This window comes from Gavialis gangeticus, unplaced genomic scaffold (genome assembly GCF_001723915.1).
Source record: "Gavialis gangeticus isolate Ggan-Ray unplaced genomic scaffold, GavGan_comp1, whole genome shotgun sequence".
In the NCBI taxonomy this organism is placed as follows: domain Eukaryota; kingdom Metazoa; phylum Chordata; order Crocodylia; family Gavialidae; genus Gavialis; species Gavialis gangeticus.
The window spans coordinates 14,927,468-14,938,964 of record NW_017728994.1 but is presented as its reverse complement, the minus strand read 5'-3'; the positions used below and the strand labels follow the sequence as shown (position 1 = coordinate 14,938,964).

Genomic DNA, 11,497 nt, shown 5'->3' with positions numbered 1-11,497 from the left:
CCCCCCCCCCCCCCCAAATTACAGTTCACAAGCTGATTTTTGTTTTAAATAGAGGGAGGTACTTGATCTTGGTGGCTTTGATTTTTATCATTCGTATATAATGTTCATTCCTACCCATCCTTTACTTCTAGGCTCTTTTTAATAGTTATGATTAATAGTTTCATAGTAGGTTAAGTGATCAGAAATCAAAACAGACTTCAAAGTCTTCATATTCTTGCTTTATTTTTTCTCTTAATTTGAAGAATCTTTTAGGTGACTACCTACCAACTATATTCAGATTTTCTTGTGGTTTCACAGGTATCTTAAAAATCTCTGAGAAAATGTAGATAAAATATATTTCTTATGTCCAAACACTCATTTAAAAAGTTAACTGGAAGAGCGTGTATCATACAGTCATTTTATTGTAAAGAAGATTAAGCCATAGTGGTGTTGTATGCGTACAGTCTGTGATTTCTATTTTGTATTTTGCCATTTTATTTTGGGTTAATAATTTTTTTTGACATTTTTGGCAAAGTTCATAATAGTCCAATTTATGCATCTTCTTTGCCTTGATGAACATTAATGGGGTATAGGTTATGCATTTCAGATATTCACTTGAAAATGGTCTCCAATTAGCCCCACTGAATAAACTTGTCATTAATGTGGTGGCGCATTGGAATATGATGATAGATGGGTAGCAGATACAGCTGAAGATACTCCTGAGATTCCCTTCCCCTCCTTCCTTATATACCTTTCTCTTTGTTCTATTTCCCTCTATCTCTGATTTACTGTTCAATTTGACTTGTAGTTTTATACCTTTGTGTTATTCTGCTCTTGTGTTCATGTTTTTCCTACTCGTTTTTTCCCTAAACATGTATTTTAAAACTACTTTTTTTTCAGTATCAACCAACTGATCAGTTGCATGTCTTCTACATTTGTTTTGAAGCAAATTCATAAATGATAAATGTAAAACATGGAAGTAAGTTATAGGAGTCTTTACATTAGGTTCTAATTAAATGGATAGCTTGATAGCACCTACTGGATAAGCTTTTTCTTAATAGAAATATTAATTTTGTTTACACCCTTAGTTCTGACTGGCGGTGTTGAATGTTTGTTCCTTCATAAGTATCACTGAAAGGTTTGGCTGAATGACGTAAGCTGAAGATAGTCGTTCAGAAAAATTGCTAATGCAACTTGGGGTAATCATATTCATTGTTAATTCAAGAAGTCTAGCATATTAGCAGTGTCATATTGGTGTCTGTTGCTGGAGAGCAGCAGTATTTCACCTTGTTTAGAAGTGTGGCACCAACTCCTATTTATGTCAATATGAACTGAGTTGATAACAGGGGTAAGCAGGAGTGTTATGTCTTGGGTGTTTTAACAAATTCCCCATACACATGGAGCCTCAATCAATTTAGAAGCTGAAATTTCCCTGTTGTGGTGCTGTATATATTTGACCTGTGCCATGGAGGAGATTCAGTTATAATTTTTTCTGTCTGAAAAGAAAGCTCAAGGAGCCTTCCACAGTAAATATATTTGTACTATAGCATATGAAACAATTCAAGCTCCTATCATCTATGCTATAACTTCAGTTGTACATAATCCCCCACTGAAGGATAGTGTGAAGAAATATGCTTATGGCCGGATCCTGTTATTTCATCTTTGATTTTTATCCATGGTTGTGGGTGCTTGAAAGCTGAAATTTGTAGCCTTTCTGAAAACGTGTACACAGCTGAATTGTTAACGCCAATATTTCTCTAACTTGGGTAAGCATGTATTTTACCAAGTGACTTGGAATTACCAGTCTGGTGAGTATACCATAAGCAGGGGGATTAGAAATGATTCTCTAGCATTGCTAAGTGTGGAAGAACGTGGCATGTCAGCTCTTTGAAGTGGTTCTGAAACAGAGAAGCAGGACAACTTGTGCTTATTGCATCATAGTAAATAATAGGCAATGTGTGAATCTCATGCCTACATTAATACTGACATTTTAACAGCCTAGAAACAAGTAAAACAGGAATGATGTTTCTCCATGAATCAGTGTCAGATGAAAAAAATGCACATTTTTGTTCTGGTGTGTTGCATGTATCTTTCAAAAAATATTTATAAATCCAGAGCTGCTGTAATGCTTAAAGAAGTTTGTACATGGACTCCAGGATACAGTCATTTTGCCTGGGGCATTGTGACTAGTTTCTGTGAAGTCCCTTTTAAGTGACTGTGTAGGAAAAATGGGACTTTATTGAAGTAAGGACACAACCTGTGCATAGAAGGAGTTAAAACAATCCAGGTTACGTTTAGCCTTGAATGTATTTTTTTTATTACTAGAAGGAAGTCCTTTCTAAGTGGACTTCCATTATACCTATTATCAACAGACAGAATAAATTTTGCAAGCATTGCACTGTAAACATATCTCATAACAGTAGAAGGAAGAATTACTGCAACATGGAAATATTGCATATGGAAATGTAACTAAAGTGTGGTTGTATACAAGCCATTCAAACCACTACATTATTTTATAGTTGACTCTGATAAAATCTATGTTTTCTTAAATAGTTTTGATATTCAGCTAAGGTCTGTACTAGAATGTAGATTTATATTGGTAGATTCATTGTCTGTGCTTTATTTTGATGGGTTGCAATTTATGATAAGTTCTGTTCTGCATATATTTACAGAGTAAGGAGGGACTTCCCCAAACCCATAGCTAAAAAGTGGTATTTATTTCCCCCAGATAAGATTAGGTGGTTTGGTTTGTGCTATTTGTATTTCAGGATGGAAAAAATGGATTTTCCTAGTAGAAGAATTTCTACATAATTCCCTCTGGGAGTATTCAGTGTACATTAATATCTTCATGTTAATGAGAAAGAAGTGTTAATGAGATCAAGCTATGGAGCAGGTCATCAAATGGGTCAAGGACCAGAGTAAAAACAGCCATAAATATGACTGGATGTCTGTCTCTTGCTATCTTCTTGGCAGTGAGAGATTTGGGCGATATGTGATTCCCATTCTAATTTGTTTAGATTTTAACCCTGACCAAGGTACAGGAGGAAATGGAACTTGGACAGAAAGAGAGAGTGATTTCAAGGTATCTTAATTGTTCTGAAAGGAAGATGAAAATAAAAGGAAAGTTCAAAATGTCTTTGTCCTATTAGACAGAAATAATACAGCTTGGGACAGCTTGTTTCCTGCTTACCTCATTGCTTTCCCTACTCTCTGCGCACCACCACCCTGTGACACAGTTTTCCGAAGCCACGTGACTGTCCTCCACTAGGCCTATATTGGTTTTTTTGCAGACCCTTCTGCCATTATAGAACTTCTCTGTCATTTGTGGGGTGTTTCCCAGAGCTCATTGCCCTGTGATGCAGATCACAGGGTGTATAAGTCAAAAGCAAAACTCATTAGTTTAAGGGAGAAGCAAGTTGAGGTCTTGGTGTTTACCCAGTCTTACAATTATCTCTTTCCTTTGCTCATGACTGGGAATACTGTCTTCAGGTCTGTCTGACAAGTACTGTCAGTTGGTCTGTTTGGAACCTGGTTGGTAGTCCTTCCACTGATTTTTATGAATATGCAGTATTTCGTAAGGTTCACAAAAATTCCATGAAGGAAATTAATATGAAAATTATTAATAAGCCAGAATTTTTATGTCAAACACAGCATTCAGTAGATTTTGATCACCAGGCAAAAGTGCTTATAATATTAACATGAGCAACCAGTTTATATGACAGCATTGATCTTATATCTGCATACTAGATTAGCACACAATGAATGGCTGACAATGGCATGTCCTTATCCGATTTCTGTTAGTGCAATATTATAGTGCAAAATAATATTTTCTCTCTTTTTAAAGTGCTGTTCAGTAAAGGCTTTGGCCTGAGGATCTCTCTTACTTAACGTATAGGTCCACTTCTGGTTATTGTAATTTTGGTCTCAGCTCACTTTTTTTCTTTTCTGGAGGATTTTCCTATAGGAGTAAGATTAATTCATTCTCTATAGTTCAAATTGTTGGTACTTCTGTTGAGATTAACAGAGAGCCAAGTGACAATTGTGACCTGGCGGTTTTGAGAAAAAGCGAGATGATTGACTTGTAGGCTATTGAACAGCTGTGGGGTAATAAATTTATTGAGTGTTTCATTTCACAACCTTATTAATGTTGTTTGAACTTTATTGTACATGCTACGTGTGAATGTATCATCTTATATGTTATACTGTGAAAACAATCTGTAAGTAGGAATTCACCTTCCTCTACTTCTCCTTATTTGTTCTGCTTCACCTAGTTCTGAAGCAGTAAATAAAAGTATATCATGGGCTCGGAAAATTCAATAATGTAGGAGCTCTGTGTTCCTTGCGTAGACTTTGTGTAAAGTTCACTTAGAGTCTGTCTGCACACACTGTATGAATAACAGCTTTTCTGTAATCAAACCCTGACCTTCGGTTCTTCAGCGATAGATCCAACAGCAAAGCTATCTGGTAATTGGCCCGAGTCCTTTTATTCTGGTTTTGAGTAATAGAGTTAAACTGCTTATATTTTAAAATTTTAATTTTTGCAAGCATTTGTGCTAATTAAGCTGCATAACATAATTTTGTTAGCATATACAAAATCTAGAGTCAACCCAGGGGTGGCTGGATATTACGAATGAGGCATAATAAACAGTGGGGAAATCTCTGAATCTAAGCTCTTGGTTTTCACTTGGTGAGGCGGGATGTTGACATTAGAAATTTACCAAATTATTCAAAACAAATTATGTAATTGTTATGTTCTGTTTTTTTCCCCCAGTTGACTTCGTTTTAAAACTGCTCTTGAAAGCAAACATCGAAAGCATTGCAGGAATAAATTGAGCAATTAAAATAGAGAAAAGGCTGTCTTGTGGTTCTTATGCTGGACTGAGATGGAAGAGATCTGAGATCCATAACCCAGCTGTGCCTCTTACTTGCTTGTTCTTTAAAGTAGGAAGAATAATAATCATCCCTTTATCTGCGTTATGGATTTAGTGTAAACTCAGTGACTTGCTGATTATGGAATAATAGGACCTTGAGCTCATTGGGGTCTTGCAGTATTTGGAGAGGTCTTTATTTGCCTAGCTTTTAAACAAGGCAGAATACTTGGTTTTTGTGAAATTAGTAAGTCATTTTCTAGTGTTTCTGGGTTCACTTTGTCCTGAGAAATGCAGAGTGATCCAAAAGACTCTTCATGTTTATAATCTTTTCCCCTTTTGAATAAAGGACTATGATAGAAGATTTTCCAAAGATAATTTAAAAACAGTCCTTTGAATGCTTTCATTATGGTATATCTTGTCATAAGCATGCCAAAAGTCTTTTAATTCACAAGAGGCGCTGAATGGTGCATCTGCAATGTAACAAAAATAGTCAGCTGAATTAGAAGCTTTAAGGGAAAATAACAGTTGTCATAGACAGAAAGGAAATTAAAAAGTTTACTGAGTTAATTGTGCTAAAAATGCTGGTTCTCAACTGAATTATTTTCGGATTCTGGCTAACTAAATCAGCTGATTGCATAAAGAAAATGGGCGCATTAATTCTAATGGTTATCTAATGACTTTTTAAGCATATGCATTTGGAAAACTAATTAAACATTGCATTTAACTGATATACGTTTCTTATTTTGCTCATGGGAGGGGGATAGGTGGGGCTGTTTGTTTATTTGCTTTTGATACCATTACACATAACTTTAAAAAGGACAAAGCCCACTCCTAGGGAATAAGTGAATTAAATGAAAATGAAGTTGCTGGGTTTTTTACAAGGGTTAGTCAAGAAACCTAGCCAGTCTAATTATGGATACCCTCCCACCTTGCTGTCATGCAACTCAGTGGGGATTTTTTCTATTTACTTTTAACAGAAACAGGATCAAGCCTTATATATGGTAGGTAAAATACTAAAACTTCTACTGGTATATTAAGGAAGAATTCACCCTATATATTCTGCTGCACTATCATTATACCACAATCCTCACTGTACTAGGGTAGACCTTCAGACCACAATAGCCTTCACCATGGAACGGAGTCTAGCTATGGTGGTTTTTAATGGTGTACACAAACTATAAGTAGAGTTATGATTTATGGTGGCTTTTAGGGTTACCTACCTGTGTATGTGTACCAAGAGTTGAGTCTGTCTTAGAAACCACACAACAGCAATGGTACAAAGCACATCCTCATGATCCATCATTGGTATGCCAGTGTATGGGGATGACTTTACCCCTGCAGTAAATTGTAGAAATGTTACTCTTCCTGATAGCTCTTCCCTGTAAGGGACTGTATGCAAATATTTGTGGAGCAGTTGGATTTCTGCTTACATATTATTATTATTATTATTTGTCTGCGTAGATGGTTCTCTTTCTCAGCTATTATTGGTTGGCTACCAAAACCCTATCAAAATATACCAATACATTAGTATTTCCATAGTACTTCAATACAAGAGGAAGTAAGAATAAAGGAATTAACACTTCTCAGAATGTGTAGTTGAAAAGATTTGCAGCTTTAAGTTTAATATAAGGCTTTTCCCCCTTTTGAATAAAGGACTATGATAGAAGATTTTCCAAAGATAATTTAAAAACAGACCATGGAATGCCTTCATTATGGTAGATCAACCTCTGTGTCCACTGTCAGGTCAGATCTTGCTCTTGTTCCCCCATAAATCTGGGAAGAAGCTATTGATTTCAACACGATGGACTTTGGATTTATACAGAAAGCAGAGGTTGTTTTCATATCACTAGAGTAGTATAAAATGAACTACTGTACTCTACAAACTCAGTCTCGAACAAGAAGCTCCAGTTTACTGAAATCTAGTCTCTAGTATCCATCTTTGCCCTTAAACAACAGGATCCATTTGAAATGAATTATGTATGTTTGGATGAGAGTATCCAGTATAGAATGATTAATATATATATTCTGACAGTCATTTAAAAAAAGAGGAGGATTAGAAATGTCTATGTGCTTCGGGGCTGTAATCAAGGTTTCCTTTATAAAGAATAAAAACAGACACTGGCAAATTAGTTGAAACTCCTTCTAAATTACATTTCCATTGTTATGCGGTTTACAGGATTTTAAGACAGGAGGACACGGTTTCTGAAATCTAAATACTGGGTGGAAAAACACTTCACAAAGAAAGGTTTTTTCTGCTGTACAAAATTCTACAAACCATGTTCAGATTGATGACACTGTAGCACGAGACAAGTTTAGTTTCCAAAGGAAACACTTTCAGTTTAAAGGTGGATATTGAAAATATAGATGGGTTCTGAGAGGGAAAGAGTCCTCCTGCTTCTTTTGATTCTCTCACATGAGACTACAGTATTATTCCTGAACAGAAGGAGAATCCTTTTAGAAGAAACTTTTAACTCAGTTAGTATAACATTGCTATTGTGCCTCATATTTTAGGGACTTAAGATTTCTAAGTCACTTTAATTGCAGTCTCTTCAGATCTGTGAGAGCTGTCATTGCGCCACATTTCAGAAGAATGCCTTAACTTTGCTTGAGTTTGTGTCAGTTCAGCAAGATATTTAACAGTGGTCTTAGCTGCTTTAAATAGGAACAGCTCAGGCCTTGAACTGGGAGGTATTGATGAGTACACCTGGACTCCAAGTCCACACTGTGAAAAAATTGGCCATAGGTTCCCTGATACCAGTTTGCTTTCAGATAACATTGCTATGAAAATTGCCCAGGAAAACTATCTTAGTTGCCATGGATGAGGTGTCTCTGCCCATTGACACACTGTCATGGATGGGTACAAACTGGTCAGGAAGGACAGGCAGGGAAGAAGAGGAGGAGGAGTTGCTCTTTATGTAAAAGAGCTGTATGACTGCTCAGAGCCCCAGTTTGAAACTGGAGATAGGCCTGCTAAGGGTCTCTGGGTTAGGGTCAGAGGGGAGAGCACCAAGGGTGATGTCATTGTGAGCTTCTGCTAAAGACCACCAGACTAAGTGGATGAGACTTTTTCAAATAGCTAGAGGAAGTTTCCTGATCACATGCCCTGGTTTTCATGGGGAACTTCAGTCATGCTAGTATCTTCTGGGAGAGCAATACAGCAGTGCACAGGCAATCTTGGAAGTCTTTGGACAGAATTGGGGACAACTTTCTGGTGCAAGTGTTGGAGAAGCCAACTAGGGGCCATGATCTTCTTCACGTGCTGTTCATAAACAGGCAAGAATTGGTGGTGAAAGTAGTGGATGGCAGCTTGGACAGCAGTGACCTCAAGAGGATCGAGCTCAGGATCCTGAGGAAAGGAAGGAAGGAGAGCAGCAGAGTAAAGACCCTAGACTTCAGAAAAACGGACTTTGACTCGCTCAGGGAACTGATGAGCAGGATCCCCTGGGAGGCTAGTCTGAGGTGGAGAGGAGTCCAGGAGAGCTGGCTGTAGTTTAAAGAAAGTTTATTGAGGGTACAGGAACAACCATCCCCATGTGCAGGAAGACTAGCAAATGTGGCAGAAGACCAGGTTGGCTTAGCAGGGAACTCTTTGGTGAGCTACAACACAAAAAGAAAGCTTACGAGAAGTGGAAGCTTGGACAGATGATTAAGGAGGAGTATAAAAATACTGCATGGGCATGCAGGGATGAAGTCAGGAAGGCTAAAGGGCAATTGAAGTTTCAGCTAGTAAGGCATGTAAGGGGTAACAAGAAGGGTTTCTACAAGTATGTGAGCAACAAGAGGAGGGTCAGGGAAAGTGTGGGTCCCTAACTGAATGGGGGAGGCAACCTAGTGTCAGATAAGGAAAAGGCTGACGTAACTCAATGCCTTTCTTACCTTGGTTTTCATAGGCAAGGTCAGCTCCCAGACTACTGCACCTGGCAGCACAGTTTGGGGAGAAGGTGAGCAGCCCTCAGTGGTGAAAGAATAGGTTATAGACTATTTAGAAAAGCTAAGCATGTACAAGGCCATGGGGTCAGATGCAATGCATCTGAGGGTGCTGAAGGAGTTCGCTGCTGTGATTGCAGAACTGCTGGCCATTATCTTTGAAAATTTGTGTTGATAGGGGGAGGTCCTGGATGATTGGAGAAGGGCAAATATAGTGTCCATCTTTAAGTAAGGGAAGAAGGAGGAAGAACTACAGACCAGTCAGCCTCACCTCAGTCCCTGGAAAAATCATGGGGCAAGTCCTCAAGAAATCCTTAAGGAGTCATTAAGGAGCATTGCCAGCAGATTGAGGGAAGTAATTCTTCCCATCTATTCAGCACTGGTGTGGCCACATCTAGAGTACTGTGTTCAGTTTTGGCCCCCCCACCAGAGAAACTGTGTACAAATTGGAGGGAGTTCAGTGGAAGGCAATGAAAATGTTTAGGGTGCTGGAGAGCATGGCTTCTGAAGAGAGGCTGAAGGAACTGAGCTTATTTAGTCTGGAGAAGAGATGACTGAGAGGAGATTTAATAGCAGCCGTTAACTACCTGAAAAGTGGTTCCAAAGAAGATGAAACTAAGTTTTTTGTAGTGATGGCAGATGACAGAACAAGGAACAATGGTCTCAAGTTGCAGCAAAGGAAGTTTAGGTTAGATATTAGGAAAATCCCTCTCACTAGGAGGGTAGTAAAGCACTGGAACAGGTTACCCAGAGAGGTTGTGGAATCTCTATCCTTGGAGGTTATGAAGATGTGGCTAGACAAAGCTTTGGGTGGGGCGATATTGTTGGAGATGGTCTTGCTTTGAGCAGGGGGTTGGACTAGAGGACCTCCTGAGGTCCCTTCGCATTCTAATTTTCTATAATTCTATGATTGGCTACATAGATTCAGCAGTGTTATCAATAGGGCTTTAGACTTTAATTATGGTTTCTGTTTAAGGTTCTTTGAACTAGAGACACTTTAACTTGATTTATGGGTCAAACTGTATTCCTTTAACTTTTTGGATCATTTTAGCTGCTTCTGAAGTGTATGCGATTTACCCAGTGTGCACTACAGTCTGTATAACAGTAGTCCCAGAATACCTCTGGAAAGAACTTTGAAAACAAATACTGAGAGCATGTGATTGCCTGTCATTGATTTCAAGCTATTCTGGGCAGGGGCTGTCTCTAACTAATAGGGCCTGAGGCCTCTAATGTAATACCCAGGCTTGATGATTTCCATCCCTTCTTATCACCCAGTCTGGATTCAAGGAAGCAGCAATGGTAGAACATAAAGTTTTTTTAAGAAATGTGAAAACAGCAATACAGTTTTAATATAAAATTTCATTGCCCATTTTAGTCCAGTATTAGTGGTGCATTCTGAACCAGAAAGCACTGTAAACAATTTTTATTTTTTTGCTAACTTTTGCATTTAGGGACAGATCCTAAATTGCTAGTCTTTAGAACTGTTATCAGACTACTTTTTAATAACACAATCTGAAAATATTATGTAAAATATAGGTACTGCCAGCTTGACCACAAAAGAGAGAATCTTAATTGGATCACGATAAAGGAATTGTGAAATCCCCACAAGAAATCGGTTTTGTTCTAAGATTGTTGTTCATTCCAAACTAGATGGTGATATGGGGAGAAACAGGCTTTACATATCAGTTGTTTTTCGTGTGTTTTAGTGCACAATAAAAGTTTAATTTTGAAGCCAGTTTTACACATCTGGTTGATTAAGAATTAAATAACTATTATTATAGAAGTCAGGACTCCTGAATGTTTCATCTCCGGTTCTAATTTTGAATGGTTACTATGATTCTCAGTACCTCCTGTCCTTTTTTTTGACAATTTTTGCAATAGTTGTTTTTCTTAAAACTTTAGTTCCAACAGCTAGACTACCCTAGATAAGACTACTGGTTTACTTTGCATTTGTAGGTGTGAAGACTACAAATTTTTAGTTACAATAATCCTATAATCAGGACCAAGTATCCGTGCACTGCTGGAGAGGTTGGGGCATCTACCAGATGTGACTTTTTTTATTTGAAAGATTGTAGATTTCAAAAAGATCATAAATATTCCTATAGACTTGCGTGTGTTGTCCGTATCCAAATACATATACTTGATTAATCAATAGCTGGGTTCAAGGTGTGGGGGTTACTAAGAGAGGTGCAACCTGAGGTGCTGGAGGACTGCAGGTTGTTCTTTTTATCTCGGTGGAGCAGACTGACGTTACCCTAACAAAAGCCAGAGTTAATCCGTACCTGAAGTGCTGTAACTTTGAGATACTTGGAGGTCACTTAGCCCAAGTTAATGAGCTTTAATGTGTAGATGCTCATGGAGCAAACCTTTAATGGAGCCAATTACCTTTAATGTAGCATCAAGTTACTGGAGTTTTGAGCTTTTGGAACGGTTCATCATTTTCTTGCCTTTTTGATACCACTTCTTATAATGTACTGAGTACTCCAAGCTTGCGTTGCACGTACTCAATACCTCACCAAAGAGACCAACAAGATTCTTAACCCAGATGGCATGGCTCTCTGTGGTGCCATGAGATGTGAGGAGGTAATGAGATAAGCACAGGCTCAGGTTTGTCCTGGCCTGGCTGATTTTCCCTCCCTCCCCCTCCCCCTCCCCCCCTGCAAGGAAGTAAGCACTATAATATGTTAATTAGCTCTTTAAATTGGGTGCCACTCAGTGTA

At 38.2% G+C, this 11,497-nt stretch overlaps 1 protein-coding gene across 2 annotated transcripts in view; it reads left to right on the top strand.

The window, feature by feature from the left end:
• Window positions 1–11,497, top strand: part of RET (ret proto-oncogene) — a 242,477-nt gene that overhangs the window by 869 nt on the left and 230,111 nt on the right. The window lies entirely within an intron of this gene.